Raw genomic sequence first — 25661 nt, 5'->3', positions numbered from 1 at the left:
CTTTTGGGGACTTCAGCCACTGGTGGGCGTCATCTTTCCCATTAGCAGAAACCGGTGATGGGAGTGACCCAAGGGACCCTTTCCTTGCGAGAGGAGCCAAAGAAGATATACACTTCTCCAGCTGAGAAGTGGTGATGTGTTCCTGATGGTAGAGGGGGCAGTGCTCCCAAGGTAGGTAGTGCGGGAGCAACAGAGGGAGGGGGGGATTGCCTCCCACCATCAAGGGGCAGGTGTAGCCTTCTGGCTCTCAGAGCCAACTGGAATTCACGGAACTGATGGGCCTTCAACGGTTCTCATAGTAGTGGCATATGAGGAGGTCATAGCCACAGGATGTAGGTGCTCATATTTTCTCTTAGCCTAAGTGTAGGTCAGTCAGTCTAGGGTCTTGTATTCCATGTTTTTCCTCTCTTTCTGTAAAATCCTGCATTTTCACGAGCAAGGGGAATGATGCTCTCCACAGTTGACACAGATGAGAGGCGGGGCACATGGATTATCAAGATGTTATGGATGTGCACAATCTCGATATGTAATGCTGGAAGTACAGTGGGAAGACATATGACCAAACTTCCAGCACTTGAAGCACTTCATTGGGGGAGGGATATATGGATTGACATCACAGTGTTAGACTACCACCTCCATCTTCTCAGCTAAGGTATCACCCTCGAAGGCCTAGATGAAGCCAACAGTGGAAACCTGATTTTTCCTCGGATCCCGATGGACGTTGCCGCAGAAAATGAACACCTCACCTCTCTAAATCGGCGCGCAGCTCGTCGTCAGACTGCAAAAGAAGGCCCCTGTGGAAGATAATAACTTGGACCATATCTACGCTCGTATGCGGCATGATGGTAACAGAAACATTCTTCAACTTGTTACAAGTGAATAAAGCCCTTGATTCGGCAGAGGATGCTGTTTCTATCAAGACTGACCCAGATATCATTTTGGACAAGCCCTCCAACTCCCCAAACTTGTCCTCTAAATGCTCTACAAAAAACTGTGGCTTCATCAAAACAAAAGAGTCCCCATCAGTTCTTGTACACACAATGTACTGGGGTGAATAAGGTTCGCTGCCATCCTTGGACAGGCGTTCCTCCCATGGTGTGGCCATGGAGGGAATGATTTAGGGTCATACTTCCTTGCATTGTACTGAGATTTGGAATGCTTAGAGACTGCTGGTATTTGATCACCAGCAAGTGATGACGTGCTACGCTTCACAGCATGTCGTCCACCCTGATGCCACCCACTCAAACCAGGGGCCTTCCCCATGGGCACCACCCAGCCACAGAAAAGGCCATGTGGCATGATGGCCATTGCTGGGAGTCCCAATGCCCCTGGATGATGGGCTTCTACTCCTTGGCATACATGGGGAGTTAATGGCGGAAGCAATCCCTGCGTTGTCAGGGGAGTACAACCAACAGGGTACATGGCGGCACCACCACAATGGACTGGCTATCGTGTTGGATATGAGGTGCAAATAAGTCCATCGTCGGGGCAAAAAGCGGCACTGCATAGTATATGATGGAAAACGTACCCAGGAAGGCATCCTCACCCAAAAGATGGAGAATGAGCTGGACTACAGTGTGAAGACGAGAAACTGGGCTACAGATATCAAGGTACTATGGATACGATGCGCCATGTAAGGCGCCCTTCCCCAGTTGACTCGCTTTCTGGGAAAATTTTGAAAACTGGAGGTCAAACCCTACAGGGGACAGTCACATAAATTCTGAAACGTGTGAGATTCCTTTTAGTCTTATCCTACCACAGGCCTATGCTAATCCCCAGACCCACAGGGGGGCAGAATAAGAGGTGACAATGCATTGCATTTCTGATAGGTGATGATAGTATCCGTTGCAGTTCCACTGGATGATAATGTGCCGTGAGTCCAAGGTAGGCATGAAGCAGCCTAGGAGAAGATGAGGTCTCTTTGTCAGTAGTTGTCACTGACAAGGATGGGGTGACGTCCATAAAATAAGATATCAGACTCAAGTTGTGAGGGGGGAGTTGACGCCTCTGGGGGTGCCTAGTCTTGGGATTTAATTTTCTTCTTCTCCTGTTTCTGAGGTGGAGGAGAGCAGGACACAGGGGAGTACAGGCGTCTGCAAGATCAGGAAACATAAGAGAGTGAGCGACCTTGAGGCGCACAGATGGTGCGCCTCGTGGTCAAGTGGCGGTGAGAGTCTTCTGGCATCAGAGATGCTGGGGAGAGGGTTCCTGGGAGGGAGCCCAATCACCAGCAGATGCCAAAGAAGAGGAGCGAATCCCTGATTGGAGGTTGTGGGAACTTCAGGAGAGATGGAGGGGAGATGGGGCAGGGCTGTGGTAAGGACGTGGGAGGAGGAGGAAGAGGAGAAGAAGGAGGAGGAAAGGAAGTAGCAAAGGCAAAAGTTGAAGATTGTGACACTGGATGGAGTCTCTCATACTTTTGGCGAGCCTCACCGTAAGACAAGGGATCCAGAGACATGTATTCTTGTATCTTCTTTTTTCTCTTGTAAACTGGGCAGTCCGGCGAGCGAGGAAAGTGGCGGTCAGCACAAGGGACACACAGACGGCGGAACATAAAGGCGTCCCTCATGGACTGGGTGGCCACAGTCACCACACAAATGGTCCACGGTACAAAAGGAAGACATATGCCCAAAATGCAAGCACCGAAAGCACCGCATAGGTGGAGGGATGTACGGTTTCACGTCATATCTGTGGCAAATAACCTTGACCTTCTCTGGCAGGGTGTCCCCCTCTGTGACCCTTCTGCACATCTCGAACAAAATGAATACTGAGCCGTGTGTGGCTCGTATTCCCGCCATCATGTATTTTACACCCAGTTTAACGTACTTCCACCTCACTACGTTAATTTAAATTACTACTGTCATTGAGTTGCTGCTTTGCCTGACCATGAAAGGTGCTAGCAGCGCGTATCGATATATCCCCTCTCGCAGTATCTTTGCTTGACTGCTATTACTTCCCTGTCATCTGTCTTAAGCAGTGAGTTCGGATAGTGAGTTCGGATAGCGAGTGCCGGTCTGCCAACCAGTTTTAACGTGTCTGGAACGCAGTCAGGACCTGCCAGTCGGGAGTTGCAATGCGGCACTAGTGCAGTCGGGTTGGAGCAGTAGTGAGGCCTGCGTGGACGTCGCGCACCCGACCGTTGCCGCCATGCATCACGTAACACGAGTCTGACCTTTTGGTGGGTTGTTGGTCGGTCGGTTGGTCCGAGGACAGCTCCGTGCAGCGTAGTCGACTGGGCTGCTGGTGGTCTCTGTGCAGTGTTGGAGTCTGTCTGGAGCTGTCCGATAGGACGAGCATCGTCACTCGCCGACCCAGGACGTGAAGGTTAAGTGGTTTGAGCATTACTTTGTTGGTTCTGGCGTTGCTGTTGTGGAGCTTTTCCTGTGAGCAACAACGAGTGAAGTGTTAGAGATTGCCGTCGTCAGATGGAATTGATTAAATTAATTTATTCATAGTTAAATGCAGCAGCGGAATTTTCTGCCTTGTGGCTGTTAGTGTTCTGGTTACCTGCCCTGGCTGCTAACGTAATTTTCAGGTAGTGTCTTTTCCTCAGCGGTTGTTGCTGCCCAACATGGTGTGTAGCTTTGGCAGCTCAGTCCACATACGCGTTCGTTTGGGGATATTGATACTTCTAACATTTTGGGGCCTTGAATTGTCGTGTACTCCTTCATGGCAAGCAAACGTTTGGTCGGTCGATCCGTGACTGTTCGCACGAATTACGTGTAGTTGGACTCACCACCTGTCTCGCCTATGTGAAGGAGGGCAGACCGATCCACTGGAGACTCGTAAGTGCCGTTCTCTTAATTATCCTTTGGCAGTGTTAATGTTGTTGTAATTTAACTGTATTTTAGATTTTTAATTTGGCAAGGTTAGTTGTGGGCTTTCATCCCTGGAAATATGTTCTAAGAGTTTCCTTCAAGTCCAAACATCATCGCCTTCGGCTCTTGAAAGGTTATTGAAATTTGAGCTGAAAGATTTTACAAATTACCGCCGGCCTTCTGCCGTTCGAATTGCAAAAAGCAAATTTTTGAACTTAATATGTTGTTTTACCGATTGTTGTAATATACACTTTTCCTCAATTTGCAGAATTTAACTTTTCGGCCTTCAGTCATATCATTGCGTTTGTTTATCTCTTCCTGTGCACCTTGTGGGCCATCAGCCCTGTTAGCATCTTAGATGATTGTGGCCTTCTGCCTTCAGTAATCATCATAGTATATTTGGAATTTAGAAGATTTGATCCGGCGGCCTTCAGCCGCTCTGCATGCTGATCTCATATATGTATACGATTTATCTTATTCTTAAATTTGACTGTGTGTCATGTCTTTTCAAAATTGAACTTATTCTGAAGCATCTGTTTGGAGGCCTTAAGCCGCGAAGCAAATTTAATTCTTTTAAAGTGTATTTGTAAACTAAATGATAATAAATTACAATTGTGAAATGAATCCGACAGCAGCTCCATTGGCCCTTTTCACAATCCTAATTACCTGTTAGCCCTGCGAGATTTAGCGGGCGTTTCAAATGCCATGTCACTCCTGATTTTCCTGGAGTTCCTCATCAGTTTTCTGGATGAAGTCCCTGTGAAAAATTACTCCCTGGACGTATTCAGAGTTTGGTAGGGAGTGATAGACACTGGGACGTTGCCAAGACCTGCGAACTGGGTGGCAGGAGAAGTTTAGATGAACAGGAAGCCCGACTGCATCTTACTGATAGATTTCACTTCCAAACTTTTCCTCGAAATTTTCCACGAAAAACAATGGCTTTGTGGTGGTGAAAGTGTCCCCATCTGTCCTAGTACAGACGAGGTAACAGGGAAAGGGTTTCAGTCCAAGAGGGCGAGCCTTGGCCTTCTCCCATGGTGTAGCCAGGGAAGGGATGGCTGCAAGTTCATACAAGGCAGCATGTGTGAGATTGGCCAGATTTTTGCATCTTGATACTCTTCATGCGCCAAGTATCTGCCCTCATACCATCCACTCCGAAAAAAGGGCTCTCCCCATGGGCGCCACCCAGCCTCAGCAAGGGCTGTCTGGCATGGCAGCTGTTGCGGGGAGTTCTGCTGCTCCAAGAAGACAAGCAACCATCCATTGGCATACACGGAGAGGGAACAGCTCACGTATCAGTAGTGTGATCTCTGTGTTGTTATGGGGCTCAACCTTATAGGTACATGACAGCCTCACCACACATGTGCTGGTCATCATGAGGGTGGAGAGGGATACAGTGGAGAAGGGAGAGGGTAAAGGATAGGGGAGAGGAACCCACACATAGATGCTAGGGAGGAAGTTCTTTCCCATATGGCTCACACTGAAAACAGGAAATTTTGAATTGGAGGTCAAACCTCAAGTGGGGACTGAAACACAAAAAGAGTGAAAGAGCAGGCAAAAGGAACAAAATTGCAACCAATACAGGACAGCACGGGAATAGCCAGATCGACATAAATCAGAACACTGGGAGAAGCGAAGAAGGTGGTAACCGGGAAGAAACGGGGATGGGGAGAGAGGGGCCAGGGAAGGAAATGCAGCTAGGGAATGAAGAATGAGCTGCAATAGCTTGGGGCCCCATATGCGCCAGGCATGGCCTCATGATAGAACCGTGAGTCGTCTGGGGGGCAGAGAGGGTGAGATGGATGGCCCTACAGCTGTTGCTAGACCGTTAATAGCCACTAAAAATAGAGAGACAATACAAAGCCCTGCAGGACCTCATTGTCCTGGAATGGGGGGAACAATGGGAGGCACCAACTTGGACACAGAAAGTACGACACGACAGGAAATTCTGGATAAAAATAGGAAATGGGCCTCAGAGACCCCACTCATATAATGTGGCCAGAATATGATGTTGCCAGGTGGCGTCATACGCTTTTCGTAAATCAAAAAAGTCTGTTTGGATGGCAGATTCGAGGGACATAAGGTTATCAGTAGTAGAGCGACCCAGGCGCAAACCAACCTGGCACAGGGCCAGATGGCCACGTGAATCCAGGACCCAACCAAACCGCCAACACACCATACGTTCCAGCAGCTTTCAAACAACGTTGGTGATGCTGACAGCTATCCACATCAAGGAGGTCTTGACCTGGTTTGAGCACTGGTGTGCTGGTGCACCCATTGCGACGGAAAGACCCTATCGCACCTGCAGATCCAGTTAAGGATCACAAGGAGACGTCGCTTGTAGTCAGACAAGAAATGTTTAATCATCCGACTGTGAATCTGATCTGGCCCAGGAGCTGTGTCATAGCAATGTGCAAGGGCATTGAGGAGTTACCACTCTGTAAATGAGGCGTTATAGGATTCAGTGTGGCATGTCGTGAACGAGAGGACTTTCCCTTCCATCTGCCGTTTGAGACTGTGAAAGCCTGTAGGGTAATTCTCCGATGCAGAGGGGCGAGCATAGTGCTCAGCAAAGTGCTCAGCAATCGCGTTTGCGTCCGTAGATAACACACCATTTATCTTAACCCCAGAAACACCTATTGGGGTCTGGTACCCGAGAACTCGTTTGATCTTTGGCCAGACTTGGGAAGGTGTCGTATGGGACCCAATGATCGAGATGTATCTCACCCAACACTCCTGTTTCCGTCTTGATGAGCTGGCGAACGAGGGCAAGGAGCTGTTTAAAAGCTATTAGGTGATCCAGGGAAAGGTGCCGCTTATGCCACTGTAGAGCTCGCCGTCACTCCTTAGTTGCCTCAGCGACTTCTGGCGACCACTATGGGATCGTCTTTCTCTGGGGGCACTCTAAAGAATGATGGATAGCGTTTTCCGCCGCAGAAACGATCGTTGTAGTTACCTGTCAACCACCACATCGATGTTACAATGCGGGGAAGATTCAGCGGTGACAGCAGAAGTGAATCAGTCCCAGTCCGCCTTGTTTAAAACCCATCTGGGCAGGCGTCCGTGAGCATGACGCCAGGGCAGTGACAAGAAGATGGGAAGTAGTCACGACCTGGTCAATACCACGCAGGTCGACACGTGCTCTGCAGTGGATAGTAGGGAGAGAAATCCAGGACTGCAAACTGAGAGATCAATGGCCGAATATGTGGCATGTGCCACACTGAAATGTGTGGGGGAACCTGTGTTTAAGAGGCAGAGGTCGAGCTGTGACAGCAAATTTTTGACATCTCTGACTCGGCCAGTGAGTATGATGCCACCGGCAAGTGTTAAAATCTCCCAAAAGTAGGAAAGGTTTAGGGACTTCCTCAATCAGTGCAGCCAATGCGTTTAGGGGTATTGCACCATCTAGAGGTAGATATACGTTGCAGACAGTTACTTCCTGGGTCGTCCTTATCTTGATAGCCACAGCTTCAAGAGAGGTTTGAAGGGGCACAGGTTCACTGCACACTGAGTTTAGGACAGAGACAAACTCCACCTGACACTCTTTATAGTCTCTACTGTTCTTGTAATATCCGCTATAGCCTTGAAAGCAGGGGTCTGCGTTTCCAGGAACCAGGTTTCCTGGAGGGCAATGCAGAAACCACGTATAAAGCTTAAGAGTTGCCGTAGCTCAGCCCAGTGGTCGTAAAATTCGGCGAAATTGCACTGGAGGATGACGTTATCATGAGGCTGGGAAGGCATGAAGTGCATAAGGAGGCAGGTTATGCCTTGGGGTCACCTGCTGCCACCGATTGAGTATTTGTAGCCATTTATGTGGTGGATGAGGCATCAGTGAGTTTCAGGTCCGCAGTAGACGCTAAGACCTCACTGCATCCTCAGACGTAGAATTCGTAGGGAGTGGTGATGTTGAGGCCACCGAAGGGTCCTTTTCCTTAGCAGACTTCTTTGTTAGCTTGCCCTCTCACTGCTCTTTACGGGATTGCTGGGAGGACTTCTCTCAAGTAGCTTCAGGCACGAAGGAAGACTGCAAAGCCCTTTATCCAGCAGCTTTTGGCTCCTTGTGCCACTGACGAGTGTCTGCCGTGGCATCAGGGGAGACCTTGGGAGACAGGGCCCCAAGAGACACCTTACAGAGGGGAGGAGCCAGAGGAGGCTGTAGCTTCACGGCAGCGGGGGGGGGGGGGGGGGGGAGGGAGGGGACTGGAGTCCCCTTCATTTGGGGGGCCTTGCTACTGAAGTATGTGCTTTGGGAGCAACAGAGGAAGACTGGCCCCCTACCACCAAGGCAGTGTATGTATTCTGATGGCCTGAAGGGCCCACTGTTCATGGCACAGAGTGAGGAAACACTGGCACTTGGGACAGCGATGGTGATGTAGCTGCAGTATATGTCGACGTCAATCGAATGGGGTGTAGTCTTCCAAATTTAAATGTAGCCTCTGTGTAAGTCAACCGGTCCAGGGTCATGTACTTCATGATTTTCCGCTCGTTTTGACGTACTTGATAGTCTGGTGAGCAAGGGGAGCGGTTCTCTCCACAATTGATGCAAGTGGAACGAGGCGCACGTGGAGTATCTGGTTGCTGTGGCATCCAAAACTTCGACACGTGGCACTGGAAGAGCTGCAGGAAGATATGCAAGGGGAGATCACGATAGAAAATGATTCCCTGGACCATGTTGAGGCTTTTATGGCGAGTGACGGAAACAGGAATATCACCCAGCTTGTCACAGACGAGGACTGCTCGGGACTGGGCTGGGGATGCTGTCTGAATGAAGACTGCGCCGTTTTGCATCTTGGACAGTGCTGTCATATCTCCAATCTTATCCTCAAGGTGTTCAACGAAAACTGAAGCTTCGAATTTGAAAGGAGTCCCCATCAGTTCTTCTACAGAACCAAGGCGAATATTGCTTTCTCCGTTCTGTGGCTCTACGCTCCTCCCATGGTGTAACGAGGGGGGCAAATGATTTAGGGTCATACCTGTCGGCATTGTATTCGATCTTGCCCTTCTTAGAGACTGCTAGCGCCACTAGAAAGAGATTACTTAGTCCGCTTCATTGCAGGTCATCCGCCCTGATGCCTCCCACTCTGATCAGGGGCTCTCCCCATGGGCGCCACCCAGCCAGAGCAAAGGCCAACTGGCATCACAGCTGTTGCCAGGTGTCACGATGCCCCAGGAAGACAGGCATCTACTTCTTGGCATAGGTGGTGAGTTTACAGCTCATACATGAACAGTGTGATCCCTGTGTTGTCAGGGCTACGACCAAATGGGTACATGACGGCCTCACCAAAACGGACTGGGTACCGTGCTGGATACTGGGTGCAAAGAAATACAATACTGTCATGGGGGCGAAAGAGGACAGGAGATAACGGAGGAGGATGACATACCTCAGAAAGTGTCCTCGCTCAAAAGGTCGAATCACAGGTGGAGATGCAAAGCCATGACAAGGGATTCAGGAGATCGACTCTAAGGGCACTACGGATAACTCGTGCACCACTTAAGGTGTCCTTCCACATATGGCCCGCACGACTGTAGAATTTGGAAAGTGGCAGGTCAAACCGTAGAATGGGACTAGAACTCACAGAGCCGAAAAGTGTGATACTCCTTTTAGTCACCTCTTACGACAGGCAGGAATACCTCGGGCCTATTCTAACCCCCAGACCCGCAGGGGGTGTTAATTTTGGTTTCATGTCCATCCCAGCTCTGACCACTTTCCTCAATATATATGCAATAAGAGCTCCAGCACGACAGTGAACACGAAAAATAATCTCAGGTCAGTTACCCATAACCCTGATCACCAAATGCCAACGTCTATGCTATTATTAGAAATGTGAAAGTGGTTTGTCCGTCACCTTTTCACGACTTAACTGCTGAAATGATTTCGACTGAGTTTGATATGGAGACTGTTTGAACCCTAACGTAAGCTAACTTATAAAAACAGAAGGTCGGCTTTGAAGGGGGTGAAGTAGGGAATGGAACAACTTCTTGTACATCAGTGAACATAAATTATAAAATAAATTATTACACTTCATGCATAATTTACTGGATATTTAATATATAGCTGCTTCAGTAGCATGCTACATAGATGCGCGTTCCAGCCCATACTCCTGCGAACGCACTGTTCGGCAGGGATGCTGCATCTGCCATCTCATTGGTTGTGGTATTTAGGGGAAACGGGGGGTTTTGGGGGCACCACACGAGTTTTACATACCTGACCAGGCAAACACATGACGGCAGCAGACGTTATCGCATGTACAGTAGTTTACTTACCATCACTCATAACAAAGCAACTAGTGAGATGCGTGGCACACACTAGTAAGAGCTATACGTTGTATAAATGCAGCCTTCGTGGTGCTGTGATTTCCAGAAAAGTGTTCGTTCTGTAGCAGTAATTTAACCTAATGAAAAGCATCACAAATGTTCAGGAACCCGAACGGGCAGACGCTCGACGGTGGGTCTAAAGTATATTGCGGAAGCCTGCGTAAAGTTTCCAAAAAACCGTGTTAGGTGAAGGTGAAGAATCTAGAAATATACAGGCTGACACAAAGGTATGGACAAAATTTCGTCATTAATGACAAAAAAAGGAAAATTACTTTCTAATACGTCCATAAGATACCACCTACGCGCTCTGAAACGCGAGTACTGAGATTCTGATGGTGCATTGAATCACTTTAAGACTACAGCGATTTCTTATTGACTCATGTTTATATCAGCTGCTTCCACTCTTTGGTTTTGAGGTGGCCACCTACACAAAAATCACACATCGACAGATCAGGCTTCGAGAGACCAAGTGTTCTATAAATCACATGCTGCACAAACAACACTATCGTTTCACGTAGTTACTCCTTCTGAAAGACGTAAAGCCCCGACAAACCTCGCGTTGACACAGTGCAGAAAACGGCAGCCTTTGCGCTGGGAAATGGTCGTTGGTGCAATTGAAGATGGTTTTCAAGTACCCAGTATCGAAAATTCTGCTTGTCTACTTTCACGCTCAAACTGAAGTGAGAGGCTTACGACAGGAAAAGATTGTCATTAAACAAGGAGATCTGACTTATTTCACCATTTTTCACGGACGTATTGTCACGCCTTGTGAACTGATGGCTTCATATACTGTACGCCGTCGGTTTTGTAAAAGTAACATGAAATGAGTGTGGAGTCTTCAACGGACGCTTTCTCGGCCAAGGTATAACGGTGCCCCTGTTTATTTCTTTCCGATTGACGATCTCAGCGCTTCATTGGTTTCTGGGATTTATCGAGTGCTTGACGTAGGCAAGAATTCTTCTTGAGAGCTGAATCCGTCTCCTAGTAATCGTTAGCCCCTCTCTCTATGGCGTGACAAGACAAAACGGAAGCATTACGTCCCAAACCGTAATTGTGATCCCGGCCGTTGTGGACGAGTGGTTCTAAGCGCATCAGTCTGGAACCGCGCTGCTGCTACGGTCGCAGGTTCGAATCCTGCCTCGGCATGTATGTGTGTGATGTCCTTCGGCTATTTAGGTTTAAGTAGTTCTAAGTCTAGGGGACTGATGACCTCCGATGTTATGTTCTATAGTACTCAGAGCCATTTGAACCATTTTTGTAATTGTGACGGAATTACCATTACGCGGCAGTCAAAACTGTCAAAATTTGCGTAAAATGCTTGCAAGGCAAATGGATGTTGTGAATCGAACCACAGCTTCGTGAATACTGTATGGTAAGCATCACATAGTCCGCAGCCCGTGGTCGTGCGGTAGCGTTCTCGCTTCCCGCGCCCGGGTTTCCGGGTTCGATTCCCGGCGGGGTCGGGGATTTTCTTTGCCTCGTGATGACTGGGCGTTGTGTGATGTCCTTAGGTTAGTTAGATTTATGTAGTTCTAAGTTCTAGGGGACTGATGACCATAGCTGTTAAGTCCCATAGTGCTCAGAGCCACATAAACATATCATTCCCACCGTTCCACAGACGCCGCTGGGTTTCTGCTGCTAAATTTCCCGTTTCGTTGTAGCGCCTTTTACTAGAACACGATATATATAGTTCCCACAGGTGCCATGAAGACGAGATTAGACCTGGGTTTCCCAAACTCTTTTCTGTTGAACATTAGTGTTACACTGGACATGAATAAGCTCTAGGAGAGAACTCATTAAGAAAATGGCATGTTTTTCGGCCTGCCCACTGTACTCATTTTCTTAAACTGTTATGATATTTGTGTTTTTAGTTATGATCTATAGCTGAAGTAATCTCTGAATAATTTTATCATCTTTTAAAAATTTTGTTAACCTTCAGAACTAACAATGTATTCCATGTGTACCACCATTGTCCAAGATTTCCGACAGAGAAAAAGTTTGGGAATCCTTGTGTTAGACCTATTACAACGGGCAAAGATGTGCTCAAGCAATAATGCATCTCTCGTGCCATAAGCAAATGGGGCGTGGTACACGGGGAAGTACCCTCTGAAATACATTTGACTGTGCTTTCCACAATGCAGGTGTACATACAGAGAAGTCTTGGAAGTTATAGTAGAGAGACAACGGCTTGGAAGAACTTTATTAAATTCTGGTCGTCTTCGACAGCCTTGGCGCCCCTTAGCAGCGGTGATAAATCTGGAGGTGGGCGCTTTCGCCTTCATTAGGCGGCTGCCTGCAACGCAGACAGTGCTCGTTTCCGGCTTCTGATCTCGTTATCAGTAGAGGAGAAAACGGAGCGGACGTGGCGGGCGCCGCGGCTGTCTGCCGCAGTTAAGAAGTATTGGCAGCCCCCCGTATCTGACAGGGCAGAGGGACTTAACGGATGGTTCGCTGCTGCAATGAATCAGAGCAAATCGTCTAATCAAGTGGTACCTTCGGATTCACACTGAAGCTGCACCTCAAGAGCTATCGCCAGACTGTCAAAGTACCGGCCAGGTGACAAGAGGAATTTCTGAGACCTTGCGGCATTTAAATTACTAAACCGTTATCCCAGATCCCGTTATTAGTTTCAGGTTTCCTGTTTAACTAATGCAACTACTTCTAACGACAAAAAATTGACTTTCTATTTTCCAAGTAATTATTGAGAGAATAAAAAAATTCAAATACCTTTATAACTTTCTCATTAAGAGTCATTATTTAATAAGTGTAAGATAATAATAGTCGTACTACACTTGGATACTGTGTATTAATGTTGAGCAAGCGTAACTGCCGGCGCCCAAGTACCCAGGCGTCATGCATCCAGTATTTGAGAATGAGAAAATTTAATGACTCACAACTAACTTTAGAAATAATTTGAAACGTTTATGAAACATTTTCCGCAGACATCCCCCAAAAAAGTGATGAGAGGAAATAATTTATTGCTTACTATATTTTCGACGTTCATGCAATTAAACTACAGCATTAAGCATGAAATTTTTCTTTATTACTCCTTTACTGCTAACTCTATTCGCAACGCTGTTTGTATACGGAATACAGATATTCCACTGCATGTGCCAGAAACATTATGTTATTGTACGACATGTAGCTGAGAATATATGACGTCATAACCATAGAGATGTGTGAAATACTGACTTTGGCTTAAAATGTCGGGCAGTAAAACTTCGACATCATGCATGACGTTTTATGGCTTCTTTACTACCATCTCTACTCGCAAAACACTCTGCAGAGTGTATCTACGTATCTGCAGTCGGGAAAAAGCCACAGCCATCAGTAAGTATTGAAAGGTGGCTACACTGAGTCACAGCGCCAGAAATTGCGCCAAAGATAATTATTCCGCCGCCTCCACTGGTGCAGTAGTAGTTCAGAGGATGACAAGGGCAGTAGTAGTTCAGATGATGTCTAGTGCAGTAGTCGTCCTGTTGGGCGAGAGAGTAGATGCTGTTTGGTTGTTGTAATGTATAGATGGAAGATGTTGCAATGATCGCAGTGTATTTTTCGTCATTATATGTTGAGGTACAAAAAAGTATTACAGATTTCTTTAATGACAATGACTCTTGGTCACAGGATCAGTCAACAAAGCATCTGGCTCGTGTTCATCTATTAGACTTGTAATTCTGGTTTCTATGTGCAATTATAGTATTTCTGGTTTTTCAGTTAGTTTATTGTAAATGGTGTTTAAAATATCTTGTCGTATTGAGGAATAACTGAGCCAGATACATGTACATTGAGTCACACTACCACACACAGAACAGTTACACTTGTGCTTTGTTGTCTCATAGCTTTTATAGTTGCAGGGCTCTTAATTAAGCAATTGTGTTAATGAAAATTTCTTGTCATTCTTTATTTTTATTTTATGCAGTCAGATTGCATGCTAATACTAGTTAGGGCCAACCAGTTACAAGACTTTGTAACCGGTCACACAGCTACTAAAATTATTGCATTTATCCTTTCTTTTTAATTAAGCCCCCCTGCATGTGGCGACCCTGCAAGGATCGTCCCTCGGGATTCTTTTGATAGTAAAAATAGCAGACAGTAGTATTGTTGTAGTAACTTGTAGTTTAGTAATTGTAGTCTATATTGCACATATAGATTTTGTGATTCAACATTTGTAGTTGTCTTGTCATTCTTCTGATGGTATTTCTGTAGAATTAAATTTTTGATAAGTCATATACAATTTGACAATTTTGTCCAATTGTGAAGGTTTTAATTGTTCCTTAATCGTGTTTGTCAGGAAACATTTGGTGCGGATGGTATTGTTGGAGATAAAGTGTTATATTGAGTGTAATTTCCGTAAAGTGACGAGTTTTGTATGTATTGTAAATGATTACACGATCAATGAAAAAGGCAAAAATGATGGATAGTCACAATGACGAAATTGTTAACATGGCGAACTCGCCACTACAGGAGAACAGTATGATGAATAATGAAGTAGAAAACAATTTAATAAGCTGAGAAAACAGTCCAGATCCAGTTCAAAATTTTTCACAATCAAAAAATTTCAGAAAACAAGATTAACTACAGAAGATTCTGGAATAGTATCGAACACAGATAGCTTTACAGCTATGACGAAGGAAGCTAGTTTTATGGGAAATGTTAGGGGCGAAAAGAATTTCGAACCAGTTAATATGGAGCTGAGTGCAATATTAAATTTGGGATCAAAGTTAGCATCTGAATTAAAAACAGAGACGGGAACATTGGCAGCACGGTTAGAAACTGATATGGGAACATTGGCAACATGGTTAGACTCACAAATAGGAACAATTAAAACTTATATGGGAACAATGGAAACACAGTTAGAGTCACGAATAGGGGCATGTTTTAAAAACATGAAATACGAATTGAAGAAAGAAATTAGGGAAGGACTTCAACCGATTTTGAATGCTCATAATAATAGATTAATTTCATTAGAAATTGGACAAAAGGAACAGGATTGAGAACAGGAAGAAAGAGATTGCGCCATAGTACAATAAGTTTCAGATTTAAATTTACAACGTACACACGATAAGGAAGAAATATTTGAAATAATCGAGGAATCCGTACCAAATGACAGAAAAAATAACCTAACACAACAGTATGAACAGTTAACTACTAAATGTGTCAATACTGAAACCCAAGTCGCGACAATTACGGAAGACGTAAATAAACAGAAAGAACAAATAGGTGACTTATCGGAAAGAGTTGGGGAGATTTCAGATAAATTGACAAGTCTTAGTTTAAATGGGGACAGAGATTCAGATCGCACAGCTCCATTGCCATTTGCAGAAACAGAAGAGTACCAGAATATAAATAAACACGTAGAAAATCAGGGAAAATTTAACGAACGCGTTAAAAGGGAATTTGAGGCGTTACGAAAGCAAGTTAAACAAATTGAAGCGAAATCGTAGGAAAAGACAGTTGAAGAAATTTAGAATCACCGATAGCAGCGTGTTTTGACGAAAATAATTTATTTCATTTACGAGATGCAACAAGAGAGCGTCAGGCGCGCGAACTTGACAATAATCGACATTCGGACTGGGACAGATGCTTTAGGTCTTTGTCGCCACGAGGCGAAAACTTTGACTATAAACACTTTTTAACTGTTCGGAAATTTAAGATCTTTCGCAATTCTAATAATGACATACACCCATGTTCATGGTCAGATCAATTTATGTACGCAATTCCGCCAAATTGGCCACTAAGTCACAAACTGGAATTTATGTGTGGATATTTAAGTCCTCAGGGGATTCGCTACGCTAAGTGAATATGTGCCGTAGCGTGCACAGGGCCCCGAGCTGTAGTGGTGCTATTTCCCTTTTAGTTTTCTGCACTGCTGCCTACTGTTTTACTATTCTTTGTATCTATCAAAACAACTCTTCAACTATCACTCTATCTAGAAAAGGAGTCAGTAAAGAATAACCGGATATGACTGTTTTACCAAAAAGTGACAGTTTTCACGATATTGATGAGAAACGAACCGGCGACGCGCGTGCGCGCACTTACTAGAGATTGTAAAAATTTAAATGATTTTTATCATGCATTTCTATCGGCATATTGGTCCGAAAAAAGGCAAGACAGAGTCAAACATAGTCTTATTATGAAGCATAATGTTAAACAGTCTGAGTTCCGCACGCCGGCAGAATACTTTGAGGATATGATTCGAAAGAATCAATTCCTTTCCAGCCCCTATAGCCCAACTGAAATAATTCGCATTTGTTTAGCTAAGCAGCCGCAATCGATAAGACACATTGTTTTAGCCAGAAGATGTAAAGACGACAATGAAACTTTTAAGACAACTTTTATGACAACGATGACGGAACTTCTTGTAATTTTTTCAGTAATGGTAATCACAATAGATTTTCAGAGAAAAGGGATAATGATCAGAACGGACATTATAGCGGTAATTTTGAAAATGACAGACGAAACAGGCAGGGCAATAGATACCAGCCTCATGACAGAGGAAAACTGCAAAGAAGACAATTATTGTTTGATGTATATTCAAGGTGTTGCGTTTGAAAATTTTGTTTCGTCTTCGCTCTAGGACATAGCTAAGGAGCAAAAGAAGGATCCAATCTCGAAAGACATTAAGGAGAAGTGGAGGAGAAAGAAAAACGTAGCGATTAGACAGTATTATTTAGTTCCCAATGATATTCTTTTAAACGAAAATCGGTTGACTGTTTGGTTAGTTTGCATTTCTGATGAGTGGGTTAATAAATTGATTTGGTATACACATTTCAGTTATGCACACTTTGGTCCCAGAAAATGCTTTCATAAATTACGAGAAAATTGCTACTTCAGTAATATGGAAAAACATATTCGATTTGTTCTTGCCAAATGCAAATTATGTCAAAAGGCTAAGCCGCCAACTATTTCTCACAGAGCACCGTTGTTTCCTATCATTCCAACGGAATTAAAGGAGATGGCTGCAGTCGATTTGTTCGGTCCAGTGGTTCATTCTACTAATGGTTTTGCGTACATTTTGGTAATAGTGGAATGGACAGCAAAATATGTGTCTTTTACACCTTTACGCAAAGCAACAGCTCGTTCAGTATCTAATGCTTTCATCAAACATTTTCTTAAAGAAGTGGGTCATGTTGATAAAGTTATATCAAATAATGGATCACAGTTTCGCTCTAAAATTTGGCTTCGTACTCTAAGGCGTCGTAAGATTAAACCAATTTTCATTTCACTTTTTCGCCCTCAATCTAACGCTTCAGAGAGATGGATGAAGGAAATCAATAAATTGTGTCGTCTTTATTGTCATCATAATCACAGAACGTGGGATCAGTATCTTCATATTTTTCAAAAGATTCTGAAATAACTCCCTAATGATTCAATTTCTTTGCCGCCTATATTGATATTAATAAATAAAGCACCGAAAAATCGTATTTCTGAAATAGTTCCTTTTCCGCCTACATGGAAACTGCGGCGTTCTGAAGTTGTCAACCTGGCTCTACAAAATATTGCATCTGCGGCCGCTAGAAGAGAGAAATCAGCTAAACGTCCTGATAGTTTAAAAACTTTGTCAGTTGGTCTAAAGGTGCTAATTAAGTCTCATCGTTTCGCCCACAAAGGAAAAGGGTTGTGTCGGAAATTTTTTCTGCTTTATAACGGTCCATATAGAGTTCGCAAAATTATTCATGATAACACTGTCGAAGTAGAAACCCTTAAATCACGGCGCTCTAAGGGAATAAATCATACATCGAACGTTAAAATTTTTGTGGAATGACAAACTTTTGAGAAATTAACAGTTACACGTAAACACGCCGAGAATACAAGGATACCGCGCCGTGTTCTGGCGGCGGCACAAACACAAAGCGACAGTCAGTCCGCGCGCCGCACAAGGTAGCCGTTGACCACAAACAATTACTTCCTACGTCACGCTTACCTACAGCTGATCGAGCGCTCAGTGCGAATGCACTGACAGCCGTAGACAAATACACAGTCTAATTTCTCAGACTAAATTCGGTATAAAGCTATAGTGACTTGATAACTTATGTTATTAACGTTCATTTTTTTACAGGATACAGTTGTATAAAATATTTAAGAACTTCAGGTAAATTCTATGCATGTCCGACTTTATGAGTACTTGCTATCGAGAAAATTTCAGGAAGAATGTAATTTCGAAGAAGAAAGTAATAAACTAAAAAGGTAACTATTAATTGAGTTTATTTTTCAGGTAACATATTTCTACTTAGATATGTACTTTATATGTAATTTGCTGCTCGCGATTACGTGATTTATATTTTGTGTTAGCTGATTTTGACAATGTTTTATTAACGGACTGGGTTGTTACTTGTATATATTATGCATTGCTTGGCTACTCTGTTTTTTCACTGATGTCATATTTTTTATTATGTGCCTGCTGTGTGTATTTATTTAAATTATAATTGTCACCTGGTTAGTTGTGCTGAGATGGTTATGTATGTAAGTTATACTTTGTGATTTATCTGCTCGCATCTTCATGTTTACTTATTGAGATTACATATGAACATTTATTTGCTTATGCTGATGTGATGCTAATGACCTATTTATTATGTAAGATATACACTTACTGCTTTGTGTATGGATTGCATATTTACACATTTCTGTTTTGGCAGCTGTACTAATTCATTGTAATACAAAGGAAGCTGATGAAATGAAATACCAACACTAGCTTTAGACCATTGACAGTTATTACACTACATTCTTCGTGAGCAATTGAAAGTAACACTTGACACAAAAAATACTCCACATGTTTGCTTCTGTTTTGCTATGTACACACTGTGAAATATTACGATTTATTCATTCAGATTCTTGTGTGATCATTAATACTGTGTACTCGCACCTACTTACTGAAAGTTATTCAAACTGAAGGCTGTTAGAGGTCATGTATGCATTTCTTTTATTTTATGATGTACAAGGTAACCAAAATGTATTTTATAATTCATAATGAGTAGAAGATTTGGCTCAGGTGGATTACACAGAGGTTGTGTGTGGACATTGTGTCTTCGGATTGTATGGGATGATGAACTGAAGTTTGCACTAGGTTTTTATCTGTAGTTGTTCGAGGAGACTGAGTAGAGGAAAGAGTTGTTATAGAAGTGAAATGATATTAGTGATAAGTTTTATATGTATCGACGTATTGAAGAGGTATTATTGAAGTATTGAGATTATGAGATGCTGATGATTATTGGAGTTTTGGTGGATAAGAGGTAAGGTAAATGATATTGGTGATAAGGTTTATATTTATCGACTTATTGAAGAGGTATTATTGAAGTATTGAGATTATGTGATGCTGATTATTATTGGAGTTTTGGTGAATAAGAGGTAAAGTAAGTGAGGAGCAAAATTTTTTGTTTTGTTTATGTGGAACAAGAAGGATGAAGATGACAGATTGTCTACACACACACTTTGTTAAATCAATAAGCAGTAAACACTTTTTTTTTGGAGAGAGGAAGTATTTGCATATCTTGGCACACTGACAGTTGTTCAGCAACCGTACATTTTGATTTGGCTTGGCAAATATTGGTCTTGACTTGATAACTATGACATTGACTAACTATTATTAACTATTATCCACTGCTGTCAGTACTATTTGATACACATGTTGAACATCAAATTTTGACAGAATTGCATTTACACAGTTACACTATTCAATTACACAATAGTACTTAATATGTGGATAAAAGATGAGTGAGTGTCTTTTGTGTGTTTTCCTGTCCTAATCCCAATTAATCGGTACCGACCTACCTCCTGAATATTATTTTACTTGTTTGTTGTGGCTTGCACTGACACCCATAAATATTGTACGTTTACTGATATTTGTGTATTTGTAATAGTTAATATGACAATTAATTGATATCATTTGTGTGTTTATTATAATTTGTATGTTTAGTGTAAGAGCATTGATAATAATTTTGTAAAAGCAACTGTGTGTGCATTCCAACTGTTGTTCGTGCTTACACCTATTATCATTAATGGGTGCCACTTGGAAATGTATAATTTCTGCTGATGAACTCTGATGAACTGTTTAATTATTGCTGGTGAATATTATGGACTGTTACCTGCACTTGTTCAACATTGCTGGGTGCCACTATCGGAACTGTTGCTACTGAAATGATGTCACTTGTTGCGGTCTGCACCTGTTCAACATTGCTGGGTGCCACTGTTGGAACTGCTAAACCACTGATGAGATGTCACTTGTTGGTGTCTGCACCTGCTCGCCATTGCTGGGTGCCAGTGCCACTGTTGGAACTGCTGCTACTGAAATGATGTCACTTGTTTGTGTCTGCACTTGTTCAACATTGCTGGGTGCCACTGTTGGAACTGCTACTATTGATGTGATGACACTCATTCCTGCCTGCACCTGCTCGCCATTGTTGGCTGCGACTGTTGGAACTGTTGTTATTGAAATGTCACTTACTGCTATTTGAAACTGCTGACCTTTGCTGGGTGCCACTGTTGGAACTGTCAACAACTCTGAGGAGTGCTAATTGCTTATTGAACTATTCAAAAGATTTTATGTGAATATTGTATAAACTGATTTATTGTGTATATACTGTTTATGAAATGTTATGAGACTCTTAGCTGCACCTATTCGTCATTGCTGGTGCCATTGATTGAACTGTTTAACTACTCTGAGAAATGATACTTGCGTAAACTACTATGTAAAATCACATGTATACAGTCATTTGTATTCCTTACTGTATTTTTATATACTAGGTTATCGAAGGGTTAGTGCAAAGCCAAAATTTATTTAGCTATGTGATATTTACTTAGTAATTTCATATTTATTTTATCTGTGTCTTTTGTACGAATTTGGTGGTATTTTCACCACCAATGCTGACAAAAATACCACCAAATTCCAGCCCGTGGAGGAGGGGCATATGAAAGGTGGCTACACTGAGTCACAGCGCCATAGATTGCGCCAAAGATTATTATTCCACCGCCTCCACTGGTGCAGTAGTAGTTCAGAGGATGTCGAGGGCAGTAGTAGTTCATAGGGTGTCGAGTGCAGTAGTTGTTCTGTTGGGCGAGAGGGTAGATGCTGTTCGGTTGGTGTAAGGTATAGATGGAAGATGTTGCAATGATCACAGTGTGCCGGCCGCGGTGGTATAGCGGTTCTAGGCGCTCAGTCCGGAACCGCGCGACTGCTACGGTCGCAGTTTCGAATCCTGCCTCGGGCATGGATGTGTGTGATGTCCTTAGGTTAGTTAGGTTTAAGTAGTTCTAAGTTCTAGGGGACTGATGACCACAGATGTTAAGTCCCGTAGTGCTCAGAGACATTTGGACCATTTGGATTTTTTTGAATCACAGTGTATTTTTCGTCAATATATGTATTGAGGTAAAAAAAGTATTACAGATTTCTTTAATGACAATGCCTCTTGGTCACAGGTCAGTCAACAAAGTATCTGGCCTGTGTTCATGTATTAGACCTGTAGTTCTGGTTTCTATGTGCAATTATAGTATTTCTGGTTTTTCTATTAGTTCATTGTAAATGGTGTTTAAAATATATTGTCGTATTGAGGAAGAACCAAGCCAGATACATGTACATTGAGTCACACTACCACACACAAAACTGTTACACTTGTGCTTTGTTGTTTCGTAGCTTTTATAATTGCAGTGGTTTTAATTAATCCATTGTGTTAATGGAAATTTCTTGTCATTCTTTATTTTTATTTTATGCAGTCAGACTGCGTGCTAATACTAGTTAGGGCTAACCGGTTACGAGACTTCGTAACCGGTCACACAGCTACTAAAATTATTACATTTATCCTTTCTTTTTAATTAAGCCCCCATGCAGTATACTACTGAAAATGTTTGCAAAATTCCATTGTTGAACTAAACATACTTCCGACATACGTCGTCTCAAACATTGAGATGCGTGAAAAATTTGGTTTTGCTTCAAATGGAGCGCAAATTACCCACACTTTACTAATCTAGTGTTTCATAATGAAAGCACTTGACTGGTTCTAACACACATGGAGCACTAATTTAAAACCTTTTGTAAGCTTTATCTCGTTTACAAGTTTAGATTTCAGTATTTTTCAAATTAACTCATTTGCGAAGGAATCAAACTTTTAAAACTGTTTTATACATGAGAGTTAGATTGTTCAAAGGCTCAGAGAGTACTGATTACTGCTGAAGGTAATAAACCATGTAGTACCATTAGAAAATCGGAAAACAAAATGTAGAAGTGTCGTTTATCAATCTATACCCATCTTTGAATACCTTTCCTGTTTTCCGTTTGCATATCGTTTGATTGTTTAAACCCACTGTTCTAAATAGCGAATAGTTTCGTCATGCAACAGAGGTTCCGTAAACAATCATCAGATTTTAAAATATACGAGTATTCTCTGCATGAATGATTACAGAACTTTCGGGTTAAGTTTATCTACTGCATCAAAACATTTTTAGTTTCGAAACAGCCATTCCACTTTACTCCGGTAAATCTTGTACAGTATATTTACAGCCTTACGGAACCTTTTAGAATGTCGTTTGGAGTAGAAGTTTTCATTTACTTCGAAACACGTTGCCTGTGAAAATGCCGACAAGTTTCAGTACTTGATCGGTATTATGTTCTCATTTGTTTCACAGGCCAAGTGGATCAATTTGATCGCAGAAATGTCTGTTCTTTTCCAGGATTAATTGCAGTCGTTTCCTATTTTTGCTGTATAAAGATATTAACAATACATTTGCTCCCCTAACCATCACTAGAAGTATCCTTCAGGGAGTTCCAAAGTAACTCTGGTTCTGTCTTGCAAACAACAGTCGCTGGGCAGAGAAGGCGAGTGTCTCTTTGGCCGCCGTCTCGCGGAAGCGTCTACCGTTAAGGGGCAAGAGCTCTGATGCGATTGGCAGCCTGTCGAATGAGACACACACTCGATGAATTGGAGCGCTCTTACAGCTGTGCGACGGTGTGTGAATTGAGTAAAAATGGTATAGAAGCTGGTAACGTCTTCTATGGATGCCTTAAAATATTGCATGGATGTTCAATCGTGAAGGATTTCTAATTTAAAATCCACTGATAAATGAGTATTATGTTACTTTCGCGTGTTTTTAATTACGGGTCTTAGGGGGGATCCTTCAGGCAAACTGTTGATCGAATATTTTAGTTATTAACATTCAATTACTGGAATGTTTGCCTCAGTTAAATTGTTTTCATATTGATTCAACGGACATCTTAGCATGTCTAGTGTGGAGATTTTTTGTTTTACTGACTCCATCCGTGAACTCAGAACCTCTCGGTTTTCTGTCACGATATTAACTGTGTATGGATGTAATAAAGAAGATTTAGCCACAAAGCACACACCTTTTCGATAAGTGGACTGACGGAAACAAAAAATCGCAACAAGAGCTATGCAACAAACGAAAGTTGGTAAGCATTTTTCTACTTGTGAGAAACGGTTTCCATTCAAATTCCGCTCCAGTCGCACATGAGTGGCGCTAATAGCAACACTGCGAGGAAGCAAATAAGGTTTGCTTGAAATGTACGATGTAATGGTTGATATTGTTTGTTAGCTTTGAGATTGGATGTGGTAAATTGGTGTTAGTCAAGAATGCCTTTAACTCGACAAATACGCCATTATCAACACCTAACTGAGAGTGAACGAGGTAATGTAATAAGAGCCTCGAGCCAGGGAATGAATGACACAATAATGGACAAATATCAAAGATGAACAACTTAATGCAAGTGATTCCACGTAGATTGACATTCATTTGGGCTCCATTTTTGAGTATCTCTTATAGATTTTTTCATTTGCGGCTTCAGTGGTGTCAAGCAAGAGCTCATTGGAGGGCGGGGAGGAGGCCTGTTCTGTTTTCCCCTTTGGTGCCAGCGATGGCTGTGCACTGGTTACAAGGAGGCCAATTGCAACCAAACTGCGTGCTAGACGTACTGAACCTACACGTCTAGTTACGGTTTGTGCTGCGATTTTGTATGACAGTAGGAGCACTCTCGTGGTTATCCAACACATTATGACAACAAATTTGTACGTAGGAATGGTGATTCGACCTGTTGTGCTATCATTCACGAACAGCATTCCAAGATGTGCTTTCCGACGAGAAAACTTGCTCCATCACCAGATCTATGTCCAATCGAGCACGTAACGCCTACTCCAGCGTCATCCGCAAACCATTAACCATCCCTTTATTGACCAACCATGTGCAACAGGCGTGGCACTTCATCCCACAAACTGACAACCAGCACACTTGTTTGCTTGCATTCAACATTCTGGCGGCTATACCGATTATTAATGTCTGAGCATTTTACATTTGCAATGGCTTATCTAACGCTTACATTAACCTTTTATCATTCAGTGTTAATCACTTACATATGTTACATAGACAAATGTATTCCTAAAATTTCAGTTCTCTACGTTGATTATATTTTAGTTTCGTGATTTCTTTCCGTCAGTGTATTTTTTGGGATTAAGTACTAGAGAAAGATTCCTTTCACCGTGCGATGAAGCACGTTTTCGTGTCTCATATACGCCCTACACCGAATAAATGCTTTCGTGGTGTATCTTTTGCTCTCTGTATGAAGTTGAACTTATTTTTCTCGACAGTCTTGCGCAAATTACGAGTTAAATTTATGTGTTTTGGAGTGTTTCTCTGTGTGAAGGGCCAAGTGTTGGATTCTCAATCGAATGCGCTCCACAGTAAACGCTTCCTCTCTACATAGTATGGAATGGATTTTGCTTCGTACTACTGTGTACATTATGGAGTTCTTTGTCATATTTTTCTGTTTTCCATCTTTCCTTTAGTTGCTATAAATTCGTGGAGGTATGTTCCGTCTACACAACTAATTGAAAGCAGTTTGTTTATTGCCTGCGTGTTTCGCTTCTTTTATTTGGGAAGCATCTTCAGTGGCGATTTCCAACGCTGTGAACTCATACGTGTTGTCTTGGAGATGTAGTCGTTAGTTCCGATGCTCCAGCTGATTGATTTCTGGTGTTCTTTCACCCACATTTGTCACATCGCTTACATCACTTGCAGTTTCTATTCTGTGATCACTATTCATTTTGTGAATCATCGAAACTGACGAATACATCTCCAGGGCAACACGCATGAGTTCACAGCGTTGGAAATCGCCACTGAAGATGCTTCCGAAATAAAAGAAGCGAGACGCGCATGGCTATAAACAAACTGCCCTCGGTTAGTTGCATAGACGGAACATACCTCCACGAATTATGGAGTTCATTGATGAATTTCAGTGCAGAAGGGATTTTACCTGCATTTCCTGTTTAAATTACGCATGTAATCTGTCAGTTTCCGGATGTTTCTTTGAGAATCCGTGTGATCTTTGTCTTACAACAGTCCATTTATTATGATATTCTCTATAATAATTTACATTCTGATTTACAGATTGGTTTTTTCTTCCAGCGTTTTTGCTTTTCTCTCCTAAGGTATAACCAGTGAAGCTATTGTGTAGCAGCTTTTTTCATTTTCCTTGCGCCTCTGTGGCATTTCTCCGTCTGACGAAGCGTAATTGAGAGCCTCCTTAGATTC

Source organism: Schistocerca piceifrons, chromosome 5 (assembly GCF_021461385.2).
Source record: "Schistocerca piceifrons isolate TAMUIC-IGC-003096 chromosome 5, iqSchPice1.1, whole genome shotgun sequence".
Classification (NCBI taxonomy): Eukaryota; Metazoa; Arthropoda; class Insecta; order Orthoptera; family Acrididae; genus Schistocerca; species Schistocerca piceifrons.
This window is presented reverse-complemented; position numbering follows the sequence as displayed.